Here is a 15,074-nt window from a genome sequence, read left to right as displayed (position 1 = left end):
GTGGACCCAGGACCCACAGGGCAGCAAGGAGGCACGCAGGGTGGTGTAGGATGCCGGTGGGAATCTGAGTTCGCCAGTCCTTTGGAATTTTATCTTTGAGGGTAATTGACATCTCTCCATGCAGCCTGTTTGATCTCTGGCAAAGCCGAGTGCATCCGTGCACCCACCCCGCCCCCACCCCACGGGGCTCCTGTTGCCAGCTGGGGCTAGCACGACTTGCCAAGGCTGGACAGAGGGTCTGACTTATGGCCGGCAGGGCAGGCAGAAGCACAGAGGCAGGAGGAGGAAGGACGCCTGCGGTGGCACTGGGGTCACTTCCAGGGGGCAAGGTGGAGAGAACCTGAGCTGGAGTCAGGGATACGCAAGACCCAGGCCAGCCCCCACTTCCCCGCCTGTAGACTGAAACAGCGACAGCCTGCTGTGACGAGATCTGGGGGCAATCAAAGCAGATTGTGAGTGGAGCCCCCGGTTAGGAAAGGCACCACCTGAACGCTCCGTGATGCTCGCTATCCCTTAGCTGGAGGAACTGGCCTTGCCACACAGCCAGGTCCCTAAACACCAGCTGCGGCTGCGTGTTTTCACTGCCAAAATCAAAAGGGGCTGGTGGCAGCTTTTCCCCAGGGGGCTACCTGTGCGTCCCACTGTGAGACCCACGGTAGCCGGCTAGGAGGACTGATTTGTGGCTCCAACACGACTTGCCGCTGCCGTTTGACTCCACCATGTGAGCCACTGCTGAGCTGGGATGGGGGCCGGGCGGGTGGGGGAGAAAGGAGATGAAACTCCTCTGACCCCAGGCTGGAGAGAGGCTCTTCCATCTGGAGAGAGTTCTCCGCCATCATCATTTATTTAACGCCTGCGTAAGTGATTTACAGGAGCGGGGTGCTTCACAGGGGACAGCGGGAGAGCTGGCTGGGACACTGCCTGGGAAGTTTTAAGGGGAAACGGCAAAGGCATATGGCACTGGTGAAGCAGGCACCACAAAGCCATCTCAAACAATCACACCAGCACCTGTAGAATTGGGGTGAGGTCACAGGGTCCCTCGAGCCCATTTGGTGAAAATTAGAAGGCCACCCAGGCTGCCCAAAGAATGGCTCCCACGTGCCAGCCACCCCCTTGGCTAGGCCCAGGATCAGGCCTGAACCCAAGTCCCTGCTCGCACATTCGTGGAACAGCCCATGTCAAGTTGACCTTGGTGACCAGAGAGGGTAGGGTCAAATGAGTCCTCTTGCCTCCCTGCCCCGCCCAGGTGGTGTCCCAGTGTTGTGCCCTCTCCTATGAGTGGCTTGTTTCTCTGACTAATCCCGTCCATGTGACAAATGCTTGGGATTGACAGAAAGACCCAACTCTGCCTTCAAGCTCTAGCGGAGTGATAGGTGGATGGGCACACAGTGAATATGCAACTGAGCTGCAGAGAGAGAGCTAAGATACACGAGAGAGAAATGAAAGACGTGAAGTCACACCTTAGGCAGGACTAAGAAGGTGACCCCAAGTTCCGAAGCGTGGGTGGAGGCGGAAGCAGGAGACCACGGCACAGGGTGCCTAGGGCAGTCCTGACCGCCTACGTCCCTGCAGTAGGCTGCAGGTGAGATCTGAGCAGTGTGTCCCACCGCTCAGAATCTGCAAACGGCTGCGTGTCCCGGGAAAGGTGCGGGCCCCCTAAACATCACAGTCAAAAGCCAGGGGGGACAGTCTGTGCTTCATAGGTTGGAAGACAAGATGTCGGGAAGAAGGACAGAAGCAGAGCCGTGGAGCTCCTGATGCTCTGGGACCGGCGCAGGACTTTCTAGCAGGGCGAGTCCCAGAGCTGGGCTGAAGAGGCCAGTTATTGTCCAAGAACAGCCCAACAGCTGGGGGGGGGGGGGGGGGAGGCAGCCGAGTCTAACACTTGACAGCTGCCAATACTTAAGGCCACCCAAGGCTACCTTAATAGAAGTCAAATGTCCAGGTCCAGGGAGGAAAGGACTCTGCTTTATTCCACACGAGCCAGACCCGACTGAGAGCCTTGGGTTGGTCCTGGTTTCCAGCTGTCATCGTTACGAACGTATTCAGAGCAAAGTGATGGGGAGGATGAGGGCCTTGGAGCCATGTGGAAGGCACTGAGCTGGTCTGGTGGAGGCTTCTGGGGTACTGAGATGGGGGCAGGGAGTGAGGGACGTGGAGAACGGGCAGGAAACCAGAGCATTAGATTGGCTCATTCCCCGGAGTTCCCGCTGTGGAAGGCTTCCGTTGTGGTGGGGCGGCAGCACTTGGCACAGCTGGAGACAGGGTGCTGCAATGGGGGAGTGGAGGGGAGTGGCCGGGAGCGCTAAACACCCTTGCTTTCCTGCATCTTTGAGATTCCAAAGTTACATGAAGGCTCCCATGGTGAAATCCAGAGCTTGCACCATGAGATACGGCTGCCCGGCTGTGGGATGGCAGCGGTGGCCAGACTGTCCCTTGCAACGCGGCCGGGTGCACACATTCACACGGCCCAAGGTGCACAGCCCCTTCTGAGACTACAGTTCCCGCCAGCGTTGATGTCACTGTGCAAACACAAGTGTTGCAGCCCACACCTTTCCAGGTCACCGAGCCTTCCCTGCAGCAGGAAGAAGCATTTCCTGGCCCTGGTCCCCTCTCAGGGGTCCCAGGCTGGGTATCCTGTTTCTGGACGGCCAGGGCATCCTGTGGAGGTCCCTGGGGCCGCTGGAGCCTGGTGTACAGCCTGGTGCTGGCCGGAGAAGCACGGGGCTTACCTGGGCTAGGGAACAGGTTGGAGGCCGGTGGGGCGCACGGCCAGGGGTGCAGTGCTTCCCAGGGTAGCCCACACTCCCCACCTCAGTTAGGGGTAGGGCCAGGGCCACAGAGAACAGGTGGGATTGCAGCGGAGGCCCGTCTGCTCTTGTCACTCCCGTGCTCCTCAGTAACAGTACACCGAATGCGCTGTGCCCAGTTGTTGACAGTGGAGCCTTTTCTGAGGGGGAATTAGCTCTGTAGCTCTGGGCCAGGGACTTTAGGGCATAAGTCCATGGGGTGTGGCTTGATTGGCCACTGGCCTTGAACTGACCAAAATCATAAAAGCAAAAAAAATTGGGGCCATCACTGGGACACAGCGGGTTAAGCCATTGATTGCAATGCCAGTCAGCATCCTGTGCCAGTTGGAGTTTTGTCTGCCCTGTTTCCCATCCAGCTCCCTGCTAATGTGCCTGGGAAAGCAGGGGAAGATGGCCCAGGTGCTTGGGTTCCTGCCACTATGTGAAGTCCAGGATGGATTTCCTGGCTTCTGGCTTCAGCCTGGCCCAGTCCTAGGTGTTGTGGCCCTTTGGAGAGTAAATCAGCTGATGGAAGATCTCTTTCCTCCCCACACCCCCATCTTTCTGATGTTCTGCTTTTTAAATTAGAAATCTTTTATAAAACAAAAAAAGACCAAAAGTGCCCAAGTGCATGGGACGGGTCCCCGTGCTGAGGCTGCAGCTGTCCCTCAGCCACTTACAGTGCTTCCAGGTTGCAGGGACTGTCTTAATTGATCTCCAAAAATAATTCCAAATCCCACTAGAATCCAGTGTGTTTTGGTCTGGCCAGCCATCACCTGGCACGTTGCCTAGCCTACAGCTTTATTTCACTATCATTCATACACCATTTAGTTTACTCATTTTAAAGATACAATTAATTTTTTTTTTAATTTTTGACAGGCAGAGTGGACAGCGAGAGGAGACAGAGAGAAAGGTCTTCCTTTTGCCTTTGGTTCACCCTCCAATGGCCACCGCGGTAGGCGCGCTGCGGCCGGCGCACCGTGCTGATCCGATGGCAGGAGCCAGGTGCTTCTCCTGGTCTCCCATGGGGTACAGGGCCCAAGGACTTGGGCCATCCTCCACTGCACTCCCTGGCCACAGCAGAGAGCTGGCCTGGAAGAGGGGCAACCGGGACAGGATCGGTGCCCCGACCGGGACTAGAACCCGGTGTGCCGGCACCACAAGGCGGAGGATTAGCCTAGTGAGCCGTGGCGCCGGCCCACAATTAAATGTTTTTTAATAAATCCACAGATATATGGGTTTATTAAAATGGCAACCATTACTACCATCAATGTTAGAACATTTTCATCACAATGATTCTTTTTTGGATTTTTGTTGATTTAAACTTTCATTTCATTAGAATATCTTATTAAACAATTGTAGCCATTTTTAAGAATACAATTGGGGTGGACATTTGATGCAGTGATTAATGTGCCTCTTGGGATACCTACATTTCATACCTAAGTGCCTGGGTTCAAATCCTAGCTCCACTTTCAATTTCAGTTTCCAGCTAATGTGGGCCCTGGGAGGAGCTTGGGTCCCTGCCACCCATGTGGGAAATTAAGATGGAGTTCCAGCCTCCAGGATTTGGCCTGGCACAGGTCTGGCTGTTGCGGGCATTTGGGGAGTGAATCAGTAAATAAAAGATCCCTCTCTGTCAGTCTGTGTCTCTTTCTCTCTGCTTCGCAAATAAATAAAAATCATTAAGTGTGTGTACAATGCAGTGGTGTTAAATACACACCACAATGTTGTGCAACCATCACCATACCCTCTCCTGAGCTTTTCATCTTCCTAAACAGAAACTCTGTTCCCCTTGAGCAACGATCTCCACCCTTCCCCAACTCCAGTCCCTGGTAACCTGGATTCCACTTTTCATCTCTATGAGTCTGTCTCCTCTAGGTACTGCATACAATGTTTACCTCGTGTGTCTGACTCATCTCTTGTCGCACAACGTGCCCAGGTTGATCCATGTTGTAATGTGTCAGAATTCCATTCCTTTTCATGGCTGAATAATATTACATTCGATGCATGTGCCACTTTTTGTTTACCCATGCATCTGTTGATGGGCATCTTGAGTGTCTCTACCTTTCAGCTGTGGCCAGTGACGCTGCTACAAACATGGGATGCAAACATCTCTTTGAGTCTTTCATTTGTTATACACACAGAAGTGGAATTGCTAGATACATAATGTTTCTTTTTTTAAATGCTTTCTGAAGGAATAAATGAAAGGTGAGCAGAGCCAGATCCCACAGGGACTTGGATGCCACGTTTCAGCTGAGACTTCAGCAGCATTGAGCAAGGGAGTGCCATTTATGCCATTCTATTGTATTGAGCCCAGGGACAACCCTAAGAAGGCAGAAGCCCAGGACATGGGACGATGTGACAGAATTTCCAGCTGTGCTAGTCTTCTGGTCTGACAGGTCCTCATCGGCACCCACCATGCCACTGCTGAGCTGCGCAGAGTGAACTTCAGAGAGGAGATGAGGTGTCGTTGCTGACAGTTCAAAGAGTGCCAAGTGATTGCCATTGTTCTTGAAAAGGCAGACAAATTGCACTTTTCCTGTGTCTCTTGTGACTTTTTGAAATTCCAACTAACTCATGATTTTCAGCCCCACACCCGATGATGCTACAGTTTCCAGCACAGATTGAGGATAGAGTCATCAGTCATTCTTTCAAAAACAATGTGCTGGGTGTCTGTCTGATGTCAGGTGTTGGCTGACCATGGCTGTCCCGGCAAAGAACTCAGCTGAATGGGCCTCCAAGTTGGGATTCTGGGAGGTGGCAGTGGCTAGCTAAAGAGCACAAACTTTGCAGAAAAAAAAAAAAAAGAGAGAGTGAGAGAGAACAAAAACAGTACTCAAATCACAATGTGCCACTCAGCCACTATGGATGCTGGCTGTTATCTGACCTCCTTGACCCTTATTGCTTCCATCAGCAAATGTCCACAACAATGCCTTCCAAACCTACCCTAGACCTTCCAGTAGTGGATGTCTGTTTAATCTCCCGGTCTCCACACTTTCTTCTAACTATAATTTTCCAAATTCCCTCAGGGAACTGTCTTCCTTCCTCATCCCATCAGTTACCGGTAGGGGTCCCAGCCCTAGGAAGGGGGAAACCATGATTTAGGCTGCCTGGCCAATCATGCACCAAACCCCCTAGCCAGAGTGATGGGTCATGATTGGGCATATGATCCAAACTGCTCACACTCTCATCACATATCTCATATCTTGCTCAAGAGCAGGTCTGTTTTGGCTGATCTTGGCGGCTCTAAGCATGGGACTGTCTTGGGCACCATATGTAACCCAAGAATGAAGCCAACAGAGAGAACAATAGAGTCATGAAATACAGAGAAACCAAGTTCTGTTGCCATTGTGTGCACCCCTGGACAAAGCTCCATCTGAGGCCATGCTGAGCCTGGTTTCTCCATTATGTGTGCTGATGCAGCCCCTTCATTTCTTAGTGCAGTTTGGAACCTGGAGGTCTCTAATGGACACATATCTAAGTGTCTTGTTTCAGACCATCTTAGCGCAGCAGGAATTGCTCAGAGGGTCTCCCAAGGATTTTTTTTTTCTTTTTGTCCTGGTGCATGTTGGCATAGGGAACTAGCTGACACACACTGCTTGAGGGGCTCTGTCTTCCTCCCTTAGAAGTCTAACTGCTGCACATCCTTCAGACTAGCTGCTGTCATGTCTACCAAGAAGCCTTCCCTGAATCCACCAGACTGGGCTCACCTGGGCCCTCTGTGCTCTGTCCAGCACTTGTACTCAATCTCTACTTGTCTATCACCCAAGCACTAAGAGGAAAACAACCAGATATTATTCATTTATGTACACATGGCACCCAGCCCCGTGCTTAGCCAAGCAGACTGATGAAGAGTAAATGACTGACAAATGAATAGAGTTGGTGGGAAAAATGCACCTGCAGGGACCTGAGAGTCACATGACTCCACCGTCAACTGTATGTAATGTGACTGCCGTAGGGACTGCTAGTTAGTTACTTCCTCAGTGTCTAACTTTCCATTCTGGCTTAGACTCAGAACATCAATATTTCCAGATTTTTCAGATTAAACTACATATTTTAACTTCCCTTGCAGAGATGTGGCCCCAAGCTCTAGCTAATGAGATAAATAAATGTTACTGCATCAGACTTCTGGGAAGACTCTTTAAAAGGAGGCCCAGCAGATAAGGAGCACCCTTTTGACTCTCTTCTGTGTTTAATACATATGTGATGGCTGGAGCTCCAGCAGCAAGCTGAGATCATGCAGCATCTTTGAGGATGGAAACCATGAGCTTGAGCTAAGTGTAACACAGCAAAAAAGCTATAAGGGACCTGGCTGATGATAGAGGCCCAACTTTTCAGCTCCAGACTGCCTGACTCCACATACCAATAAACACTTTGGGTTTGAGCCACCATTATTTTGTGTGTAAGAGGACCTCATCCTTACTGATGTAATATCACCAAATTTCATCCTAATGGTCACTGATAGGGTTCTTTCTTGTAACTGTAATATGAAACATTTTAAAGCTATGTCAACATTTTGAGTAGCACATGTGTGTCACATATTGTCGTGGCACACAGTATAAACAGGAAACAGAATACAGAGAAACTTTACAACTGGTCAAAACACACACACCGGTTCATCAATTTCTCTGCAAAAGACATACTATTTTACTCCTTTAATGGTATGAAAATTCTAAGTTGTTACTTTTAAAGTAGAGCCAAAGCTTCCATTTCTGTTTAATTCTAGTCCCTTCTGCTGCGCCAGCCACACTCCTGCAACAGCAAGTAGGAAGGCTCCAGGGGTCAGTGATGCCCCCATGTCTTCCTGCCTAGAGCCCGAGTGGATCAAAGGCCAAGCGAATGGGGAGACTTTGCTCCTTCACCCCCGCATGAATGACCGGCTTCTTTAACAGACTTCTCCCCCAGCTCACATTCCCTGTGGTTGGTGAGGCAGAAAATTCACAGCAACAAAGCTCTTGCCCTAAAAAGATTTTCTTTTCAACTTAGGGTCAATTCCACATTTGGGGCTTCCAGAAGAGTCACCTTTAAATTAAGAAAAGAAAAAAAGAAGCTGCTGCCTAGAAGCCAGGGAGAGCCACACACGAATGTGTGAGATGCCTGCTCCCACCAGGCCCCACACACGCATTCTTCATGGGAAACTCATTAATACAGAGCCCCGAAAGCAGCCTCCAAAGAGATAGGGGTGTGCCCAAAAAACGTAAGAGCTTAAAACTGGATTCGTTTCTCTACCAGTCTGAATCAGGAGATACTTCTAGGGACTTTGTCTAGTCCTGAAAACCACACAGCTGGCCTGCACCTGCCTTCCCCACAGAGCCTTCCACCTTCCACCCTGCCTCCCCCACCAGGACAGGTGCCCTGTCACCACAGCCTGCACATGAGGTAGCATCCTGCTTTACAATCTATCTGGGATTGCCTTCTCCCCACCTTTGGGACACATCAACATGCCCTTGGGGTAATTAAAGTCAACACATTTTACACTTCACCCCTTCGAACGTGTCAGAAAACTAGACTGCGGGGTGCTGTCTGGCGTGGTGGGGAGTCAGCGCGGAGCCCTTGTTCTTGATCTATCAGATTCAGCACTATGAGCTCTCTGGGATCAGCTGTTCCCAATAAGTGTGACCAGCCCTCCCTGTGGATGGCAACGAGCCCCGGGCCCAGGATGGGGGCTGCAGCAGGGACAGTCGGGCACATCCTCTGCACCCAGGGGCAGGTCAAGGTGATTGAATTTCTCTCTCCCGTCACAAACTCCATCACCTCTGGCTCCAGGACAATAAACTCAATCTCAGGGCTTGAGCTCTATAACACGGTTCATTTCTAGGCCAAATCTCTGAAGCTGAAGGGTTTATTTTTAAGGACAAGCAGTTTGCTGTTTTCAGCTTTTCTCATCAGAAATAGTGCAATTCAGCTTGATCTGCATTGGAAGCATAATTTATCATCTCACACAGATGGTTGCTAAGGGTGGGGAAGAGGTTTACTTTTTGTTTTAGTTCAGCAAACATTCCCTGAACCCCTGCATGTGCCAGGCGCAGAGCGAAGCACTAGAGACGCACAGATGAATGAAATGAGCTCCAGATCCTTGAGACCCTCGGTCTAGGTGAGGGGACAGAGGCACAGCCTCAGCTTTGGCACTAGACAGTCCTGCTTCAGAATCTTGGCTCTGTCATTTGCTTTTGGGGTCACCTTGGGGAAATTATCTCTATCCTTCCTAGCTGTTTGCTGGTTTTGTTGATCTCAAAACACCAACCTCTGGTTCTGTTTTCTCTATTTCATTCATGTCTGTTCTAACCCGATTTCCTTCTTTCTGTTTGCTTTGAGCTAAGTGTATTCTTCCCCCAGCTCTGCTCCCTCCAGTGCCCTAAAGTGAAAGCTTATGTAATTGATTTGAGAGCTTGCTTTCTTTCTGACATAGTTATTCACAGCTATAAATTTCCCTCTAAGCACTGCTTTACCTACACTCCAAGAGATTTCCTAAGTTTTATTTCAATTTTTAGCTATTTCAAAGTATTTTCTAGGGCCAGCACTATGGTGTAGCGGGTTAGGCTGTGGCCTGCAGCACCAGGTCACATACAGGTGGCAGTTCAAGTCCCAGTGGCTCCACTTCCGGTCCAGCTCCCTGCTGATGTGCCTGGGAAAGCAGTGGAGGATGGCCCAGGTCCTTGGGCCCCTGCACCCACACAGAAGGCCCAGAGGAGGCTCCTGGCCCCTGGCTTTGGCCTGGCCCAGCCCTGGTCGGTTGTTGCAGCCATTTAAGGAGTGAACCAGCTTCTGGAAATCGAAATCTCTTTTTCCGTCTCTCCTTCTCTCTAATTCTTTCAAATAAATAATATATTTTTAAAAGTATTTTCTAATTTCTTCTATGGTTTCCTCTTTGACTTGTGGCTTGTTTAGTAGTATGCTGTTAGTTTCCACACATTTTTAGATTGCCCAAAGTCCTTCCCAGTATTGATTTTTAATTTCACTCCATTGTGGTCAGAGAGCATACTTTGTGTGATTTCAGTCCTTTGCAAGCCACTGAGGTTTGTTTTATGGCTTAGCGAATGGTCGGTCCTGTGCACTTGAGGACGTATGTCCTGCTGCTGTTGGGTGGTCTACAAACGTGTTAGGTCCAGGCCGTTTACTGTGCTGTTCAAGTCTTCTGTTTTCTCACTGATCTTCTAGCTAGCCACTCATACTAAAAATGGGGTGCTGAGGTCTCCGACTGCTATTGTTGAGCTGCTTGCTACCTCACCTCTTTGAACCGCTGCTTCCTCAGAGGAAGAGAACTATCTCGGCCTCGCAGGGGAGTAATGCCGAGCCCTGAGGCACCCTGCCATACCGCTCCTGTTGCTGCTGTTGCAGAAAAAAAGGGAGCAAGGAGGGAAGATTTCCTCCCAAAGCAACCAGCTGGTTCTAGGTTAAACAAACATAGCTTCAGTTTGAAAACCAGAAGCCCTTCTTGAAGAGAAAGATGAGGCTGACTCTGTTAGCTCCTGTGGCCCCATTCTCAGGATACCCAGAACTTGTGCCTCCAACAATAAAAACGAATTAGTTGGCCGGCGCCGCGGCTCACTAGGCTAATCCTCCGCCTTGCGGTGCCGGCACACCGGATTCTAGTCCAGTCAGGGCGCCGGATTCTGTCCTGGTTGCCCCTCTTCCAGGCCAGCTCTCTGCTGTGGCCAGGGAGTGCAGTGGAGGATGGCCCAAGTCCTTGGGCCCTGCACCCCATGGGAGACCAGGAGAAGCACCTGGCTCCTGGCTTCGGATCAGTGCGGTGCACCGGCTACAGCGCACCAGCCACAGCGCACCAGCCGTGGCGGCCATTGGAGGGTGAACCAACGGCAAAGGAAGACCTTTCTCTCTGTCTCTCTCTCTCACTGTCCACTCTGCCTGTCAAAAAAAAAAAAAAAAGAATTCGCTAACAAATCCTAATCTATCCTAGTTTTATGTGAGCTGATGTCTAGAATTCCTTCCTGTAAGTTTCTTGTGATAATTCATCCATCCGTCTGTCCTTCAAATTCAATTCAACCACCCTCTCTGGGCCAGACCTGCCCCAGGTCTGAGGATACTGAATCTAGATCTACTGTTAACATTCTACTCAGCCAGAGAGACCAACACATAAGCAGGTAAATAAATATAGGAAGAAAAGTGTTGTAAGAAAAAAAGGAACCCAGGGTTTGGAGTGAGCTGCCCAGTGAAGACAGAGAAGAGGAAGAGGCCCAGGCGGCTTCCCAGAGGAATGCTAACAAAACCGAAAAGAAGCCATCAACAGCAGCTTGAGTTTCATAACCCTCCCCGGCCCTGCCAGTCCTCTCAGGTGGGAGGGGCCCAGGAGGAAAAGGAGGAAAACAAGAGGATGTTACACAAAGTGAGTCATCCAGCCTCAAATAACCGAAGGCTGCAAAGGCAGAACGTTCTTGACTTGGAAGTTTGCCAACTCCAATGCTGCAAAAATAACCATGATGAATTCACATATTTCTGTGCAAGTGTTGGTCCACCATAACACTGAAATCTCATCCATAGCAAATTGGAGCTTTGGGCCCATATGCTCAAAATCATGCTCAGATGCTGGTCAAGGTTATCTTAAAGAAGCTAAGAGCTATTATCTTCCCATTAAGAGTCCTAGATGAGACTGGAATTATGGTTCCTGCTCAGGGTTAAAAGTCACTAATGTCTTTCTTTTGGGTCTCAGTCTCCGCAGAGGCATTTTCAATAGACTTCCTCTACTGTATGAAAATGAGCTAATCAATATGTGTTGTATGCCCACTGTGCACACTGTAGGGAGAAAAGAGTTAGTGTTGCCCAGGAACTGTTCACCAGAGAACATCTGACCTGCCTGGAAAAAGGGTCATCAGAAAGAGCTGCATCACAGTTTGGGGACACAATGAGGAATGCACTGCAAGGCTTCCCTGGAGACAGGAGAGAGAGTAGCAGAGCAAAAAAAAAAGAAAAAGGAGAAAGAAAGAAAGAAAGAAAGAAAGAAAGAAAGAAAGAAAGAAAGAAAGAAAGAAAGAAAGAAAGAAAGAAAAGAAAAGAAAAGAGGCTCTGCGGCCCAACAAACTCAACCCTGGACAAAATCCTGGGACTTGGACATAAACTCTCTGGGTCTGAGATTCCTTACCTGCAAAAAAGCATTGGTTCTTACATGCGGCAGGAGATAAAGTACTTGACTCGTGGTTGGTATTCTAAAGCACGGTGTTCTCATGCTCACACAAAGGAGGTAGGAGTGAGTTAGGTCCCTAAGGGAAGGTGGAATCCCAACAGGATTCCCAAAGGTGGGAAGCTCTTCCAGCAGGCAAAACACAAAAATGAGCAGGGAGTAGGGGACAAGTGCCCCGACTCAAATCCTGGCTCTACTACTCACTAGCCCTGGGACCTAACCTAAACCAGTGTGCTTTATTTCCTTACCTATGAGATGGCAACACTAATAGAATCTGTCTTCTGATGTTGCCCTGAGAATTAAGTCAAGGTGGACAAACAGTACCAGGTTCAATATGAATTGAGGAATGGAAACTGAAAGTAGGAAGGCTGGTACCAAATTTTAGAAAGTCCTAAGGGCCCAAAAGCCTGAACATAATTAAGGCAATGAATTTTCCTCCCAGGTCCTGGATTAATTACAAATTCAAAATGGTGGAAGCCAAGTGAGCAACTGCCACAGGTTTAAGCGATGCCAGAAGAGGCTGTCTTTGAGTAGTGGCCTAGACTCCTCCTTCCATCCCCTTGGGGAAAAGAAGACAAAGGACAGACAGGTCAAGGCAGGTCATTTTTCTATCAGGCATCTTTTAATCTACACAAAGTAGATTGAAACACCAAGAAGTCACTTGGCCAGGAGGTAGATTCTGGAGAACTCACCCGTGGTGTCCAGTCATCATTTTGTCTTTTCAAATAAGTAGCCATGGGCTCTATCTCAAATGATTAGGCTCATGGTTTGGGCTGTCTAGGCCCACACATAGTGCAGTGCCATCATCCCCACCCACGGGCAAGCAAAGTCAAGCAGGGCCATTCCACAAATCTCCAGTGTGCTCTCAAAGGGCGATGCTGTCACACCTAGGATCAGCTGTGCAAGTGGCAAGAAGGCCAGTGGCCATCAGTGATTTGTTAACGTAATACTCCTCATTTCATTCAGATCTGGGCTTTCGAAGATGGGCAGAATCAAAGGAAACGGCTGAGAAAAAGCATTCTGAGTTCTAGAGATGTTAATGAGAATGGCAACTAGTATACATGCAGTTTGGGCATGTGTTGAAGTTCTTTGTACAGAGATGTCCCTGACGCAGAGCCCAGGAGAAAGCTGGAACTGTGGTCATGTAAGTGCTTTGTGACAGCAGAAATCAGTTGGGCACAAACCATGTGGGGACAACTCATGAGAAAAAATACTAATGCACATTTCTTGGCTGTCAGGATCCAAAGGAAAAAAAAAAAAAGACCACAGCCTGACAAATGTAATGGGAAGTAATTCCTTAGAATCTGTGATTTACTTAGATGGAAAAAAAAAAACAAAAAAAACAGAAGTTTAGTAATCCTTAAGTGACCCCAAGTGGTAAAAATACACCAGCACAAGTGATTAGGTCTTTGTGGATATTCACAGTATGACACTGGCGCCACCTGGTGCACTCAACTAGCATAGCCACAAATCCTCAAGTACTGCATTTGTGTTTTCTTCATGGAAAAGTAGTATTCTGGTGCTGGCTTGTGAGCCAGTCACTGTGGAAATGTGAACCATTTATGGATGGAAGCATATAATAGAACTTGTTATTATAAGCAATATAACTAACACCAACATTTTAAAAGTATTTAATGATATGGGGATAATCCAACATCTCAAAATTGCTTTTTAAGAGCCAAACAAAATATTGCAAGCTTCCAGCCTGTGTGACTGTAGATTGGCCAATTCTCTCCCAGATACGTCTAAGGATTCTTGGGAGTGCTTGCTAAGTCTGCCTGCCTCTGAGCCTGATCATCAGCTTTCTCAGCTTCAGTTTAGATGCCTGTTCGAGGGCTTTCTCATCCCCTCCTGCCAGTGTGTAACCAGTCCCCACACCTGCCAATATCACTTTACGTAAAGGCAGATAATGCCCTCCCTATAATCCCCAAGTCACACCAGCATGCCTGGCTGCAAACACTAGGTAGCAAGCATGGAAGGTATAGAGGGAAGGAAAACCCAAACTTGACTACCAGACATCATTGCTCCCACATTTGTCTCTTCCCTGAGAACCTGTCCACCACGAAAGCTGGGAAGGCCTTAACATTGAGCTATCAGCCTGCAGGGGGAGCTGTATGTTAAAAGTCCCACTGTGGCAACAGCAAATATTTAAAAGCCTTTAGATTGGGATTCAGTTTTAGGAATCACACAGTTAACAACCAACTAGAGCCTTTTCTAGTGAATAGAAAAGTTGCCAAGTTGGGGAACAAGATTTGAGCTAAAGTATCGGGTTGAACTAGTGACTTAACTAAATCCCCAGTGACTGTTTTGAAGGGAACTAAACTCACCTGGCTAAAAAGCTTATTTTTCTTTTTTTCTTTTTTTTTTTTTTTTTTTGACAGGCAGAGTGGACAGTGAGAGAGACAGAGAGAAAGGTCTTCCTTTTTGCCATTGGTTCACCCTCCAATGGCCGCTGCAGCCGGCGCATCTCGCTGATCCGAAGGCAGGAGCCAGGTGCTTCTCCTGGTCTCCCATGCGGGTGCAGGGCCCAGGACTTGGGCCATCCTCCTCTGCCTTCCCGGGCCATAGCAGAGAGCTGGCCTGGAAGAGGGGCAACCGGGATAGAATCCGGTGCCCCGACCGGGACTAGAACCTGGTGTGCTGGCACCGCAAGGCGGAGGATTAGCCTGTTAAGCAACGGCGCCAGCCAAAATCTTATTTTTCTACAAGTCTATGCAGCAACTCTGTCTCACACAAGGACAATATTTTAGACGGCAAAGTGACGCCATCTAAAACAGAAAGGACAAATGGGCTTTGGAAATTGAAGTATCCTTGAAAGACTTACCTAAATCCCCCAACGTGAATATTTTGAAGGGAATTAAACTCACCTGGCTACACAACTTATTTTTTAATTCATTATTTATCAATATTACATGTGGCATTATTTTACCAAGGTTTTCTCTGTGATAATTTTTACTGCAGAGTATCCCAGCAAAGTTCCCAGCTTGAGCCTAAAGCATACTGAATCTTAAGACATACAGCTTTGGCTTGCACAGAGCTCATAATGATTTGTAGTGGAACCAAGAAATACTGAACAGTGAGGCCGCTTCAAGCAGCTGCTAGCCCTGGCAACACGCTGGCATCACCTGGACACCCAAGCCCCAACTCAG

Source organism: Lepus europaeus, chromosome 13 (assembly GCF_033115175.1).
Source record: "Lepus europaeus isolate LE1 chromosome 13, mLepTim1.pri, whole genome shotgun sequence".
Classification (NCBI taxonomy): domain Eukaryota; kingdom Metazoa; phylum Chordata; class Mammalia; order Lagomorpha; family Leporidae; genus Lepus; species Lepus europaeus.
This window is presented reverse-complemented; position numbering follows the sequence as displayed.